The sequence below is a fragment of the Sciurus vulgaris genome (assembly GCF_902686455.1).
Source record: "Sciurus vulgaris genome assembly, chromosome: 14".
Lineage (NCBI taxonomy): Eukaryota > Metazoa > Chordata > Mammalia > Rodentia > Sciuridae > Sciurus > Sciurus vulgaris.
This window is the reverse complement of record NC_136475.1, coordinates 13,889,154-13,904,874: the sequence shown is the minus strand read 5'-3', so window position 1 is coordinate 13,904,874 and position 15,721 is coordinate 13,889,154. Positions and strand designations below refer to the sequence as shown.

The window sequence follows — 15,721 nt, the reverse complement described above, 5'->3', positions numbered from 1 at the left end:
CCTACAAGATGGATGAATACTTCATTCTCCAAAGAGGTTACATGATTAGAATAAGTCGCTGGCCATTATCTGGGGCTCAGCGCCTCCTCCACCCTTTTCTCTCTTCCCTCCTGCACTCTCTGGACCCCTGGGAGGGAGGGGCCAGGCCCAGCTCCTTCAGAGTGCTGCCAGGCCTTGCAGGGGACAATAGAGATGCCCTGGTCATTCTTCTCCTCCGCTAACATTCCCTCAACCCCAGTGTCAAACTTGAAAGGAAACGAAATCCTAAATGTAAACACTATCTCTCAGTCACTTGGAAAATGATCTACCTCTACTTTCTCTCTTACCCATTCACTCACCCTCAATGAAAGCTGTCCTTTGAGTGAAACCTCACTTTTGAGAAACCAAGCAATCACTTAAGAAAGAGAAAAACATGAAGAGATCCAGGTTTCAATTAACTTTGCCATTGATTTTCGTGTAGTGCTGGGGAGGCGTTCTTCTTTGGGCAAAGTGGGGGCAAAGAACTCAAAGATGAATGGAGGTGGTAATGACAGCAGCCGGCAAGGGCCGCGACATTTGCTGTCCTGCCCCGGGGCCCTGCTGAAAAGCAGAAATGGGAGAGAGAGAACTGGCTGGGAAGCTCCTGCCCAGGGCCTACTGGTGTCTGTCGCTCAGGGAGAACGTCTTTGGCAAATAAAGTGCATACTGGCACTTTTTCACCTTAATGTAATTTCTCTGTCTGGTGTTTTAGTAACTGAGCAGGATTAGTTCGTTACGTTTTTTTTTTTTTTTTTAATGGTCAGTAAAATATTCATCCGCTCTTGTTTTGTTAAAAGTTGCAGCCGTCAAAATTATTGAATACATATTGATCACCCAAGGGACACACAAGCACATGTGCCCATGTGCTCACACACACCTGCCATTAACACAATGGAAGAAGTCACTCAGGGAAGTTTTTTGTTTTTTTTTTTTTGGTAGTTGGGATTGAACCCAGGGGTGCCTAACCACTGAGCCACATCCCCAACCCTTTTTGATTTTTGAGACAGGGTCTGGCCAAGTTGCTCAGGGCCTCACCAAGTGGCTCAGGCTGGCTTTGAACTTGAAATCCTCCTGCCTCGGCCTCCCAAGCTGCTGAGATTACAGGTGTTTATGGCCGTGCCCACCTAGATGAAATTTTTAATGTGTCCTTTGTGTCACCGAATGTCTATCAGAAGAAAAGTCACTATGGAAATAGATTTAAAACAACAGGCAGTTGAATCAGTAAGTACATGGCACGCACCTCTGTCACCCAGCCATGAGGCAGCAGCAGGAAGGGGATGTGTCTCCGCCCGGAGACCCTCGTGGGCGGGTTCTGGAGCAGGACCGGCTGCTGGGACTGCCCGCACATCACTTGGCACACCACTAGAGGTGAGCCAAGGAAGCAATGCCTTCAGCCTTCGGCCCTGCAAGGCGGATGCCCACTTTAGTGGCCCTCCTGACGGGGAGTTCAGCCCTGCAACACACCTCACCAGTCTCGGGCGTCTCCGAGGGGATGGGTGGAGGGTTCCCGTCTCTGGGGCTCAGCAGTGAAGAATGAACTTTCAGGGAGATGTTAGGGCAGTGAATCGGGCGCCAGCATCCTCCTCTCAAACCGAATGCAAAACCGAGACTATTCGATTTCCAGGTCATCTAGATACAACTGTGAAAGTGGACGCGGGGCCGGCTGACCTTGTGCAAAGGCTGGTGTGCTCCTAGCTGCACAGCCATCCTATTGCTGCTGAGCACCACCCGCTGCTAGTTAGGGAGCAATGGTGTTGGAGGGAGCCTGCCCGGGTCCCCTGAGGCCGGCAAACCAGCTACAGCCTGACTGGAAGCTGACGACACTCACACGCTCCTCAGCGGCCCTGTTCTGAGGTCTGCCCCTCACCCCACCCTGTGAGGCAGGTCCTGCCATTCACTCCATCTCGCAGATGATGTGGACAGACATGCAGGGACCTGCCCAGGGTCCTGCGCTTACTAGGTGTAAAGAAGCACTTTGGTTGAGTCTGAAAGTACCAAGGCTGCTCCAAGGAGTGGAACGGAATGGAATGGAATGGAAGTCAGACGGGTGGGGGCTGGAAAGAAGGCAGGAAATGATTTGGCTTAATTACATCTCCAGAATCAAAACCAATGTACCCGGTTCTTCCCCTCCAGCTCAGCTGTGTGCAGCAGTATTTCCACAGTTCCTAGAGAAAGGTGAGCATCCTTTCTCTGCCTCCCCTTCCTTCCCACATCTTCACCCTAAATCCACCTGCAGGATAAAAGCACATCAGGGTGGACAGGCACTTCACTGGTAGCTGGAGAGAATAAGGGGCCAGCACCACTGTTGGTCCAAGAACCCAGACCTGTGAACCCAGCAGCCCTGCCCTACCCGGATGCCCTGTGGCCTCCATACTGCACAGGGACCCCATGCAAGAGTGGAAGGCAGCAGCCCCAGCACCCCAGAGTGAACCCTCCACAGGAAGCTTCCACAGAGCACTTCCGGCATCCTACTCATCCTACTCTGTGACGGGTATACGTCTCGGTGCCCAACCTGGGCATCCAAAAAATATCACTTTTTGAAATTCATTTTCATTTGGAAAATTTCATTCGTTTGGAAATCTAATTCTTCAAGTGTGGCAGAAACTTCATCCCAAAGTCTCCCCTTCCCCGAGTCCTGGCTAAGTAGTAGGGGTGTGTGTGTGTGTGTACTGAGGATTGGACCCAGGGCCAGGCACTGAGCTACATCTCCAGCTCTTTTTATTTTTTATTTTGAGACAGGGTCTTGCTAAGTTGTTCAGGCTGACCTCAAACTTATACTCCTTCTGACTCAGCCTCCTGAGTACCTGGATGGCAGGCGCGCACCACCATACCCAGCTAAATTGTGGGAATTCCTCAGTTCCAGACTCAATGGGGAGAAAAGTCAGTGCTAAGTGGCACCTCTGAGATGTCACTCCATCCCTCCACCTGAGCCACAGACACCAGTTCACCCAAACCGCCTCACACAGGCTTCCCTTCTGCCCATAGGACCCTTTCCTTGTGTCTGGAGAATAAGGGCAGGTCTCCTCTCTAGATGCCCAACCATGTGACCCTTCTCCTCTCCGCAAACTTGTCTACTGCTCTACATGTGCTATCGAATCTCCAGCTTGGCTTTCTTTCTGTTCCCTAAAGGACCAGGACTGATTCAAAATAAGACCATGCAGTAAGATTAGCATTTGGATGAATGCAATAGAGCTGGACCAAATAGGAACTTAGCATGTGACATGTGACATCACAAAAATGTCTGCACAGTGCTCCAAGATGCAATCAAGGAACCAGGCTGCCTCTGTCTTGCAACCTGGCTACAGCTTAGCAACAGCAGCTGTGCCCTGAGCAGCACATGCATCCTAAGCAGGAAGGAGCTGGAACTGAGAAAAGCAGCTACAGGAGACTCAGGCCTCCATCTTGCCAGTGGGTGCTGGAGGCGTCTGAGCAGCCCACGATGGAGGGAGTCCTGAAGGTGAGTTTGTAGCTTTCTACATTCCACAGCAAGCAAATTACAGAAGACTAAAGAGGGCATTGAGGGGTCATCCTAAAGAATCTGCCTCAACCAAAAGACTGTTTTCACTCCCCAGAAGCCACAAGAACCCCCTGACCTAGCTGCTTGAATGAGTTAAAGGAAAAAAGAAAAACTGGAATATTAAAAGTTGGAGAGTGCTTAATAAAATATTATCCCACCTCCCGGACTCCAGAACCCCTCAGTCTGGGCAGACAGCCCAGAGGAAGTCCACACACCGTGGGTCCACCCAGGGCTCAGACTCCAAGGCCTCTGATTCAACCCCCTCACGGGCTTCGTGACCTAGCCCGCGGGCCTCTGTTTTTCCATCCCTAGCCTGGTTTGGCCTAAGAGAAATGCCCTTGGTGAATAGATGTTAAGCCAACAAAGCTCCCACAGTCGTGCCCCGCAGAGGCTGGAACGGAAAGCACAGGACCTTGCTTCCTAAACACACCCAACCCCAGGGACCCCAGCCACAGAGGAAGAACCACAGCTCAGCCTTTCTACACCAACACTGTGATACCCAGCTCCTCCAGGGGGCCCAGGAGGGTCAGCTCAGGCCCAGTCCACCTGCCGAGATCCAAGGGTTGCTCTTCTCCCCACAGCTCCATGTTGAGTTTGGCTATCACCTGATGCACCTGAGTCTGAACATGAGGTCTGGTATCCTGTGACCCAAGAAATGAACCTTACATTCCTCTACTGTAAAAGGAGACCTGACTTGCAAGGCTGCTATGAGGAACACAGAAGATGCTATGGTTTGGATCTGGAATGTCCCTCAAGAGCTCATGTGTTCAAGGCTTGGTCCCCAGTGCAACAATCAGAGGTGGGGCTTTGGGGAAGTGATTGGGCTCTGACCTCAACAATTAATTAACCCACTCATGAATTCACAGTTGGATGGGCTATTAGGTGATGGGGCCCAGCGGGAGAGAATAGGGCACTAGGGACAGGTCTTTGAAGGGTATATTTTGTCCTTGAACCTTCTGCCGTAATGTTCTGCCTCACCAGAAGCCCAAAGCGATGGAGCCAGCCAACTATGAACTGAAATCTCTGAAACCATGAGCCAAATTAAATCTTTCCTCCTCTAAGTTGCTTTACTCAGGCATTTTGTCACAGCAACAGAAAACTGACTAGCACAGGAGATAACAGATGTACAGTCCATATCCACATGAGCCCTTTTCAGTGTGACAGTGACTCTTTTTCTCACAGAAGATTCTGGATACTTGATTCGACCAGGAATAGAATCTAAATCACTGCTTCCTACTGGAGGTGTGATGAAGGATATTTCCACCTCTGCAGACTTCCTTCTGAAGGTGCTCCATAATTATTTCGGGTGGAAGGAGAGAGCGGGGGAGAAGGCTAGTGAGAATGCTTCCCACCTGACATGGCTGGTTGGTGCCAGCCTATGGGAATCACCTAGTGACCCCATCCAGAATAAAACTGTGGGGATGTTTATGTGCATTGATGTGGGGTAGCATTTTTGTTTCTAACCTACCGTGATACTATTTGTAACTAGATTCCCTCCCTCGGGCTCTCCAGCTGGCTATAAGACGGTGTGCTCCCAGCCAGGGGTGATTGGACACACCTATAACCCCAGTGACTCAGGAGAATCCCAAGTTCAGCAACTTAGTGAGACTCTGTCTCAAAATAAAAAATAAAAATGTCTGGGGATGTGGTTCAGAGGTAAAGCACCCCTGGGTTCAATCCCCAGTACCCCACAAAACAAAACAAAACAAACAAACAAAAAAGAAACATGGGCTTCATATAGCCATCTGTACCCAAGTTTAAGAAGCTTTAGAGCATTTTAACCAATAATTAGAGTGTGCAACTAAAAATGATGTGTTTGCCAAAAACTTAAATTCAATTAACCCAATCTCTGGTTCCGTTAGTGAAGCATGGGTCTTGCAGGTTGAGCAGACCTCACCTGAAGTTCTGGTGTATTCTTTAAGTTTCCCGTGAAGCAGGAGGGAGAGACAATGAAGCTTGTTCAGAGGAGGGGGTTGGTGGGGCCACCAGTCACAAAATGTTCTCCTCTGAGTTAAAGAAATGGAGGGTTTTGTCTGGTAGGAAAAATAAAAAATAAAGATAAAAAACTCTGAATATATGGAGTGGGCCTGCCTGTATAAAACCAAGCCTCATGTGACATGCATCAGGGAGTAAAACTGCAGCCCATCCCGGGAGGCTTCCGGAAGGTGGGTCACACTCAAATGAAGAAAGAGACTCCAGTCCCTGCATCTGAAGACTATGTGCAACCCGGAGGGCCGCAAGGTCCAACGGCTAGAGGCGCACGAGTTTTGGAAGCAAGCACCTGTAAGGACGTCATCTCACACCTGCGAGTGGAAACGTGGTAGAGACTACAGAGATCAGGGTGCGGAATCCAAGCCCCCCACACACACACCTCCTCCCAGGTGCCAAGGTGACCACACTACCCTGGGCCACTGGCCACTTACTTCAACCCAGCAGACTTGCAGAACACTTTGTGGGACGTGAGCCCCTTGACTGACCTGGCTCTTCCCACTCTGGGATTTTGTTACCCCAAAGCATGAGACACCCCAGCAAAGCTTAGAGCCCAAACATACTCAATCTGGAGATAAGAGGAAGAAATAAAGGAATATTCATGTCACACAAGAAAACCCATTTGCCAATGGCTTTTGGTCAGAACTGGCAGCTCCTTTCCTTTCTTCCCTTCCCCTCCACCCAGTCGGTCTATCCTGAGTCTTAATAGCTGATGCTCAGGGAAGACTCTCTGTATCTGTTTCCTATACACTGTAACAAATCACCACAAACTTGGTGGCTTAAAACAACAGAAGTATATAATCTTACAGTGCTAAAGGGCCCAAAGTCTGAAATCAGTGTCGCTAGGCTCCTGTCAGGGTGTCTGCAGGCCATGCTCCCTCAAGAGGCTCCAGGGAGAATTCCTCCTTTGCCTCCTCAGCTGCTGGTGGCTACCACAGTCCTTGGCTCACGACCACACCACCTGATCTCTGTCTCCGTGATCTCACTGGTCCTTCCTCCTCTGTATGTAGAATAGGCCTTTGTCTCTTTCTCAAGGACACTTGTAGTGGGACTTAGCAGCCACCCAGAAAACCCAGGGTAATCTCTGATCTCAGACTCCTTAATCACGTCTGCAGTCTGTACCACATAAGGCACCCTTTACAGGTTCCAGAGATCAGGCGTGGCCATTTCCTGGAAGGCCGACATTTAGTTCCCTATGGTCCCAGATGACTGAGCAGTTAGTGCCATAGATCAGAACCTGAGTGGCCCCCGCAAGAGACCCATGGCTAAAGGTCCATTCAAACCAGGGGCAGTGTGGCACACCTGTAATCTCAGCAGATTAGGAGGCCGAGGCAGGAGGACTGAAGCGTTGAAGCAACTTTGTGAGACTGTAAGCAACCTAATGAGACCCTATCTCAAAACAGAAAGTAAAAAGGGCTGGGGATGTAGTTCAGTGGTTAATTGCCCTTAGAGTCAATCTCTGGAACCAAAAAAATGTGTGTGTGTGTGTGTGTGTGTGTGTGTGTGTATAAACAACCTACATGTATATACATATAGGTTGATTCTGAGGCTGGTGCTCTTTAGACCTGGTGGAACCTCTAGGAGAGGGAGGCTCATTGGAGGTCTTTGGGTCATTGATGGGCGTGCACTTGAAGGAAATAACTGGACTCCAGTCCCTTCTCCTTCCTCTCTTTGGTTTCCCAGCCATGAGGTCAGCCCATCCTGCCATGATGTGCTGCCTGATCACATGCCCAGAGGCAACAGGGTCAAGCAATCACGGACTGAAATCTCTAACACCATGAACCAAATAAACCTTTACTCATTATAAGTTAAGTATCTCAGGCATTTGTTATAGTAACAGAAATCTGACTGAAAAATATGCTTCATGCACAAGGCCCTGAGTTCAATCCCCAGGACCACTCAAAAAAAAGAATGCTTCGTGCCCAATGATGGCCATACCAACCACACACCCTGTGTCTGCCCCTCCCATCTCAGCCACACTTTCCCTCTCCCACACGCCTTCTACCCTGGGATTGAACTCTCCACGGAAGAGGAAGCACGTGAGACTCTCTTTCAGTTCTACTTTCTGGGTACCCATAGTAACATGTACAGACCGTTATGAACAGTCGTATGAACATACCAGTAGTGACATAGTAGCTGTAAGACATCAAGAGTTCCTACAGCTTTCAAGAAGCTTTAGCTCTTTTCCAGAATATTGCTTAATCACGAAAGGAGAGACCTACACTCTGAGGAAATGGTCATCTATTGCAGTGGGATTTTACACCGCACTAAAAGATTTATTTCCCCTTCTATGAATCAGTCCTAACACAGAATTCTGCAGTAGAACACCCAGTAAATGAATAGGATTAGAAAGAGAAATGTATCCTGTAGCAACTGGGAAAAAATTTTTCTGTCATAAGAAAGCTAAATAAATTAATGTATGCAAGTTTCTCACAGAGGAAAAGTGTTATCTGCAGCAAGCACTAAGTCCTGACATTAATATGCTTTTTATGTGCTGAAACAAATGACATTTTTTAGAAGAGCAATGTCCTGCGTGACTGGGAGGATGACTGGGAGTAACAGGACTTCATGGGTGAATCACAGAAGGGTTTTCACCACCTCCAAGTCCAGTCTGCAGGGCTGTGGCTGCCTGTGTCAGGTAAGCAGGGGGAACAGGGCAGAACATTCTACTGTACCTCTCAGAGGTCTTTGCAGGTGACATTTGTACAGTGAAAGATTCTGGAAGGTTGACTTTCTCATAAGCGACTTCTCTGGTGCTTTTGTTTCAGACAAACATGTGATTCTGAGGTTCTGGGATAAATCTGGAAAGAACAAGTATCCAATAACATTGAAATATTGGCAAGCTTCTCTTGTTCAAAGGACAAATATCAAAAACAGAAACATTCAAGAATTTACATTTCTTTTACAAAGCAAGTTCAGTACTTTGGTGGTAGATGCTTGCTCTAAGTGCATTTGATTACCATCATCTCAAAAATTACAAGACATGTTATTGAATGAATACAATCTGAATAAAGACTGTCTTTAACCACATAGTTAAATAAGGCCACCTCTGGCACAACCATGTTTAATTCCTGTTATTTAGCTGGACAATTTATATTGGATCATTTCTCATATGTATTCCCTTCAACATTATGTAAAAATAATAACTTTTAAATTTCCCACACCTAGATTGTCTCCATCATTCACTTGCTAGTATACTCTGCTATCCGCATTTCACTATCACTCTTTCCTCTCATGGTAGTTATATACACAAGGACATGTGCACATATGCACACATGATAAAACAAGGTATCTGGCAACATTTTGTAGTATGACAGTGAGTTAGTCAATATTCAATTACTATGACAAAACACCTGAGATAATCAAAAATAGGAAAGGTTCATTTGGGTTCATTTTTGGAGGTGTCAGTCCTTGGGTGGTCAATTTCATTGCTTTTGGGTTTGTGGCAAGGCAACACATCATGCTGGGGGTGGGGGTAGACATGGCAGAGCAAAGCTGTTCACTTCATGGCTGTGATGAAAGAAAGAGAGAAGAAGAGGCTGGGGTCCCCATTTCCCCCTCAAACACTCATCCCCGGTGACTCCAAGACTTCCAACCAGGTGCTGCCTCTTAGAGTTTCCATGACTTCCTACTAGTGCCACACTGGAAACCAAGACTTTAGCACATGAGCTTTAGCACATGAGCCTTAGGGGACATCCAACACCCAAACTATCACCAGCAGAATTGGTCTCTCTCTCCCTCTCACCTCTTCTCTCTTACTCCACATCACGAATAAGTCCAACTCCCTGGACAACAAAGAGAAAACCAGAAGGATTTCAGCCACACGGGTCCACAAACAAACTGATTTGAAGATCTTCCAACTTTTTTTTTTTTTTTTGGTGCTGCAAATTGAACCCAGGGGTGCTTAACCACTGAGCCACATCCCAGCCCCTTTTTATTTTTTATTTAAGATGCAGCCTTGCTGAGTTGCTTAGCGCCTGGTTAAGTTGCTGAGGCCAGCTTTGAACTCACAATCCTCCTGCCTCGGCCTCCTGAGTTTCCGGGATTGCAGGCACCAGTCACCCTGCCTGTCTCCAGCTGTTCTTCACAATCATCACCATGTCTGAAAATTCCTGCTTTTCCCAGCACTTAAACAATGTTGAATAGTAACAAGTGAATTAACTAAAGGATTGGAAATTTTTTTCTTTTTCTTTTTTTCTCTGAGTGCCAGTATGAAACCCATCCTCACACACATGTCTGAGCCAGGACTGGACATTTTCAAAACTGTGGAGAGTACACAGTGTAAAGTGGCATGACAGTGTGCTGGAAATGGTTGTGATGGAAAGCTGGAAATAACTTTCAGAGCTTCTGCTGGCTTCCTCTTCCATCCTGGGTAGCCTACCTAATGCTCACTTCCTCACATGCCAAACAAGGATCATAACAGTCATGCTGTTACTTTTACAGATAATATCTGGGCCACAGATACAGTAGCTTATGATCTTAAAAACACGTGGATTCACATTCTCTCACTTGATCCTCCTAAGCATCAACTGGTGGCCAAGGGGGTCCATCTTTCGACCTGGAAGCGGAAGTCTGTAATGTCGACCAGACAGTATTGACCTAATAAGTAACGGTGCACTCCACAGCCGATGTTCCTGCCAGGTCCAAACTGTCTCTAGGTAGCAGCCAGAGGAAGAGCTGACCCTGATCCATGACTTACACTGGTAATCATGGCAGAACCTTTCCTCCAGCCATGACTTCTTGCCCTAAATCCTTCCTGTTTCTTGACTTCCTCCTCTGAACACTTGGAAAATTGGCACAGCACCAAATGTCCTAAGTATCTTTTTTTTTTTTTTTTCAAATGAGTTCCACTATGAAAATACCTGCAGGGAACAGGAGTGTCACTCAGTGGTAAAGCATAGGTTTAGCATGCACCGGACCCTGGGTTCAATCTCCAGTAGCAAAATAAACATATAAATAGAGAGTTACAAATTGATTTCTCAACCCAGAGTAGGGATTTAGTAGATATGCAGCAAACTGGATGAAGGACATTGGGCATCCAAACTTTTTCCATAAAAGGCCAGATCATAAATATTTGAGGCTCTGCACTTGATCCTGTGACAAGCAGCATAGAAAATACACCAACCCGTGTGTCTGTGCTCCATGAAAACTTCATAGAAACAGGCAACAGGTCAGAGGTGCCCTCGGGGCCTTGTTCACCAACCCTTAGACCTCATCGCCTTTGAGAAAAGTTTTGTCAAAATGCCATTTAGAGTCCAGTGTGGTGGTGCCCACCTGTAATCCCAGCAGCTCAGGAGGCTGAGGCAGGAGGATGGCAAGTTCCAGGCCAGCCTCAGCAACTCAGAGAGGCCATGAGCAACTTCGCAAGACCCTGTGTCAAAATAAAAAATAAAAGGGGCTGGGGAGGTGGCTCAGGGGTTAAGCACCTCTGGGTTCAATTCCTGGTACACATCACCCCCACCCCAAAAAAAAGTCCTTTGAGCACTTGGCATTGCAGTCTCCAAGACTCTTGAGGAATGCACGCATCTAGGTCTGGTTTGTCTTCCTCTGCTGTCCTTTGCTAAGCACCCACTGGCAGAGGGGACGTGAAGGATTTGTCCTTCGATGGCAGTTATTCTGAAAGACAAAGCAGGGCAGAGATTAAACCCAGACCCGAGGTCTTTGTACCATGCTCGGAACATCAAGTGGCGCACTTCAAATCGTTCGGAGCTGGCTGTATACCTTCATAAACAAAATAGCGCCATTCTTTCCTGGGCCTTCTTTGGGTAAGGGTATGGGAGGCCAGGTTGACGAAAGGCCCTCATAAAACGCCGGCTGAAAGGAAATAATGCTGCTTGGCCCGGCGGAATCTTTTTCATGTGAAGCTACATGATCACTTTTCGTTTTTGTTTCTCAAGCACCCCGTGGCACCCATCCACGTATTAGGCTAATAACGACATGAATCTAGTTAAAAGGAACCAAGCAATTATTTTAATTAGAAGAGAACAAAAATAACACTCCTGGCTTCTGTTTGAAGGGGCAAGAAGGAAGTAGCCAGGGTTCAAAAAGATCCCACAAAATATTTTTGTGAAAGGAAAAATAATTAAGGCCAAATTTAGAAGGTACTTGCAATAAATGGGCCAAATAAAATGAATGGCCTCACTGTGCAGCCAAGACTCATTCCTAGAGAAGAGCCCCCAGAAAGTCCATTTTTGTGTGTGGTGGCGTTTTGAGGGTGCAGGCAATTTTACAAAGTGAAAGTGAAGGTCTAGTGGAGGCTCCTCAAGAGTTTCTGTGTAAACTCTTTCATTAATAAGAGAAAGGGGAGGGATCTTTATCAATTTGCCTTTTAACTAGAATTTTTTTTTTTCACTGAAATTCTTAAATTGCTCCAATGCGATTCTCTGGAGAAATCCACCTTCGCCGGAAGATTCCTGTGGCTAATCCATCCTATAAAAAAAGGGGATTCCCACCGGGATTTTCATCAGCTGGATTGAACTCAGTTATACAGGAAGACATCATAGCTACACATTTTTCCAGAGCCTTTGACTTCCTGTCTCCTTTGTGGTCACAGAATTTTAGCCATGTTCTTCCTTTGCAGGCTTCCAAAAGGGATAAAGCAACACTCAAAGAACCGTCAGCTAGTCATTTTTGCTCCTGCTGCTCAGATCTACCAGTGTTTACTGAGCAATTATTTCCTACAAGCACACAGAAAGTTGTAGGTGTGCATAGATGATCTAGACTCTGCCCACAAAGAGCTACCTTTTTTTATTTTTAATTTTTTAACCAGGGATTGAACCCAAGGGCACTTAACCACTGAGCCACATCCCTAGTCCTTTTTTTATTTTTTTTATTTTGAGATAGGGTCTCACTAAGTTGCTTAGAACCTAAGTTGCTGAGGCCAGCCTTGAACTTGCAATCCTCCTGCCTCAGCCTCCCTGAGCCTCTGGGATTACAGGCGTGCTCCATTGTGCCTGACTGAGTTCAGTATCTAATGACACAGAAGGCACCATGGACAGAAAGGAGACCCACGCATCCCAGCTGGGGGGTGCTGGTTGAATCCAGCCTGAGCTGGTTATTAAAGAATGGATTACCTAAGGGAAAGATGGGGATAGTCTACCCCAAAGAGAAAGATCAGCACAAGAAGCTGGGACACGCAGAACCCGAGGGTGTCCACAGATAGAGCCAGCAAATGCACCTGAAGCCACAGGCAGCGTGGGGTAGGAAAGCAAGCTGAGGAGGCAGATCAGAGCCAGGTCCTGCTGTCCAAAGGCTGGTGCCCTCTCGGAATTCACGCCTTAGAGCCTAATATCCAATGTGACAGTGTTAGGAAGTAGGGACTTTGGGAATTGATTGAATCACAAACCTCCGCCTCCTAAATAAGGTCTGCTTCCTTATCAAAGGGGCTCAGGTGAGCTCCCTGCCTGTTCCCCCATGTGAAGATGCGGCAAGATACCTCCCACAAAGCCCTCAGCAGACACCAAGTCTGCTGGCACCTCCATCTTGGACTTCCTGGCCTCCAGGACCGTGAGGAGGTATTTTGTTAAACGGACGAACATACCAGGTCACAGGAGAACTTATGTCATGTTGATGAGCCCCAATTCATCCTGTGGAGCCAAAACCACCTCACCCGTTCTCAGCAGGGGGTTAGCAGGGTCACCTCTCCAGCAGGAGGGTGAACAGCTGGGGGAGGATGGAGCGGAGAGCTTAGGTGACGGGCTAATGCCACAGGCTGGGCAACGGGTGACAGCAGGTTGGCCCTGAAGGAGAACAACAGTGCGTGGGACGGGGAAGGTGGGCAGGCATGAGGCACATGGTATTGAAGGACACTGAAAGGCTTTTTCTGTGGAAGCGTAGCTGTGGGGGTCAAAAGCTGGAGATAAAATCAGCTTGAGGATTCCTGGGGGAGCGGGTGCTTCATCTGAATGCGTGCCACGTTTCCAGAGAGGCCTCTTACCTTGTAGCTTCTCTTTTAAACCCAGATGGGCCTATCTCGTGGGTTCCAGAAAGGAAATGCAGTCCCAAATTTCAACCTGGGACACATGAGGATGCGGCTGGGTAATGGCCAGAAACCCTGCAGACCATCCAGCCCGACTTGCTGTCCCAGCAAAGCTCGTGCAAAATGAGATTTCTGTTGAGTCAAAAGCAGAAGCCCAAGAGGAAAGAAAACCGTGTCAGCTATGTAGCTAAACTACAGACATGTTTAGTTACTGTGTTAGATTAGACTCACTTATATTTTAATTTTAAAAGACTATAAAAAAGATGCTGCTTATCTCAGGTTATGAGTCAGATAAACCTGATAACACAACTGACAAGGGCATTACAGTAATTTAATTAATAAACTTTGTTATAAACATTGTTTTTTTTTTTTCAAAAAAATATAAACGAAACACCTGCAGTAATATATAAAAGAAATCACACATCACAATCAAATTGGATTTAGTCCAAAATACAAAATCATGTTAACAAACACCCATCAAATAATTCACTTCACTAACAGAATAAAGGGGAAAAGCATATGATCACTCCATAAGTAAGAGAAATTTAATTTATGATGAAAGTATACTGCTGAGCATTGGGGAGGAAATAATTTCCATTAATGATACACAGTATGTGGATAAATGGTGGGAAAACTTCAGACTTGATCCCAACCTCACACCCCACACAAAAATTAGTGCCATGGGCTAGGGGTGTAGCTCAGTGGTGCAGTGCATGCTTAGCACGTGTGAGGTCCTGGGTTCAATCCCCAGCACAGGAAGGAAGGAAGGGAAGAAGGAAGGAGGGAAGGAGGGAGGGAGGGAGGGAGGAAGGAAGGAAAGAAAGAGGAAGGAAGGAAGGAAGGAAGGAAGGAGGGAGGGAGGGAGGGAGGGAGGGAGGGAGGAAGGAAGGAAGAAGTAGGGAGGGAGGAAGGAGGGAGGGAAGGAAGGAAGGAAGAAGTAGGGAGGGAGGAAGAAGGAAGGAGGAAGGAAGGGAGGGAGGAGAGAAGGAAGGAGGGAGGGAGAGTGGGTGGGAGGAAAGAAAGAAGGAAGAAGGACAGAAGAAGGGAAAAAGAAAAAAAACATCAATGCCATCCAAGTGGACTACAGATCTGAATACAAAAGGTGAAAAAATAAAGTTGTTAGAAGGAAATAGAAGAGGAAACTTTCATGACATTAAGATAAGCAAAGCTCTCTTAGGATATACAAGGTACTAATCATAAAGGAGAATATTGATCAAATAGACTGTATGGTTTGGATCTGGAATGTACCCAGAGGTTCTTGGGTTGACCATTTGGTTCCAATGTTCAAAGGGTGCTTCTTGGAAATGATTGGATCAAGAGGCACTAAGCTCATCAGTGGATTAATCTGTTGATGGGTTCATAGCTGCATAGACTATTGGGAAGTAGTGAAAACTGTAGGAGGGGGACCTAGATGAAGGAGGGGTCCTTGGGACCATGTACAAGGGGACTGTATCTTGTTCCCCTTTCCTTGCCTCCCTGCCCTGTCTTTCTCTCTCTCTCTCTCTCTCTCTCTCTCTCTCTCTCTCTCTCTCTCTCTCCCCTCCCTGATTACCATGAGGTCAGTAGCTTTCCTCCATCACACCTTTTTGCCATGATGGTTCTGTCTTTCTACAGGCCTAAAGGCAATGGAGACAGCTGACCATGGACTGAAACCTCTGAAACTAGGAACTGAAATAAACCTTTCCTCTTTTTTTTTTTTTTCATGGGTATTTTGTCATAGCAATGAAATGCTAACACGCATACTATCTTAAAACAAAAAACTTCTCATCATCCACACATCCCATGTAGTGAACAATCATGCTCGGTGGTGTATATCTGCAATACATATAACCAAAAAGTTCCTATCTAGAATATGTAAATATGTCCTATAAATCATAAAGAAAAGATGTAATCCAATATAAGGATGAGCAGGAGTCTTAAAAAGACCACTCATAAAAGAGAATATCCAAATGGCCAGCATTCCTTAAAAGAGATAGTGAATTTATTAACAATCCACAAAATTAAATTAAAACCACAAGGACTGTCTACTACACACCAACAGAATGGCCAGAATCGAAAGTGCTAACAAGGCTGTCGCGCATCTGTCACTCAGCCACTGCTGGTGAAACTGACGGTCTCTTTAGAAAGCTATTTGGCATTAACTATTGAAGCTGAGCTTAGTCATGTCCTATAATTTAGTAATTTCCCCCTTAGTCTATATATAGAGTACACAGAATGCA

General features: G+C 46.6%; 1 long non-coding RNA gene across 6 annotated transcripts in view; it reads right to left on the bottom strand.

Moving 5' to 3' along the window:
• Nucleotides 1–15,721, bottom strand: part of LOC306644432 — an 81,595-nt gene that overhangs the window by 24,665 nt on the left and 41,209 nt on the right. For 2 of the 6 annotated variants that reach the window (XR_013759385.1, XR_013759388.1), the window contains exons 3-5: nucleotides 13,461–13,634; nucleotides 10,024–11,140; nucleotides 8,200–8,325 (exon numbers count right to left, since the gene is read on the bottom strand). This is a non-coding gene — a long non-coding RNA (uncharacterized lncRNA). Of the gene's footprint in view, nucleotides 1–5,432; nucleotides 6,093–8,199; nucleotides 8,326–10,023; nucleotides 11,141–13,460; nucleotides 13,635–15,721 lie in introns of all 6 variants that reach the window. The other 4 variants (XR_013759387.1, XR_013759386.1, XR_013759389.1 and 1 more) reach the window with 4 other exon arrangements.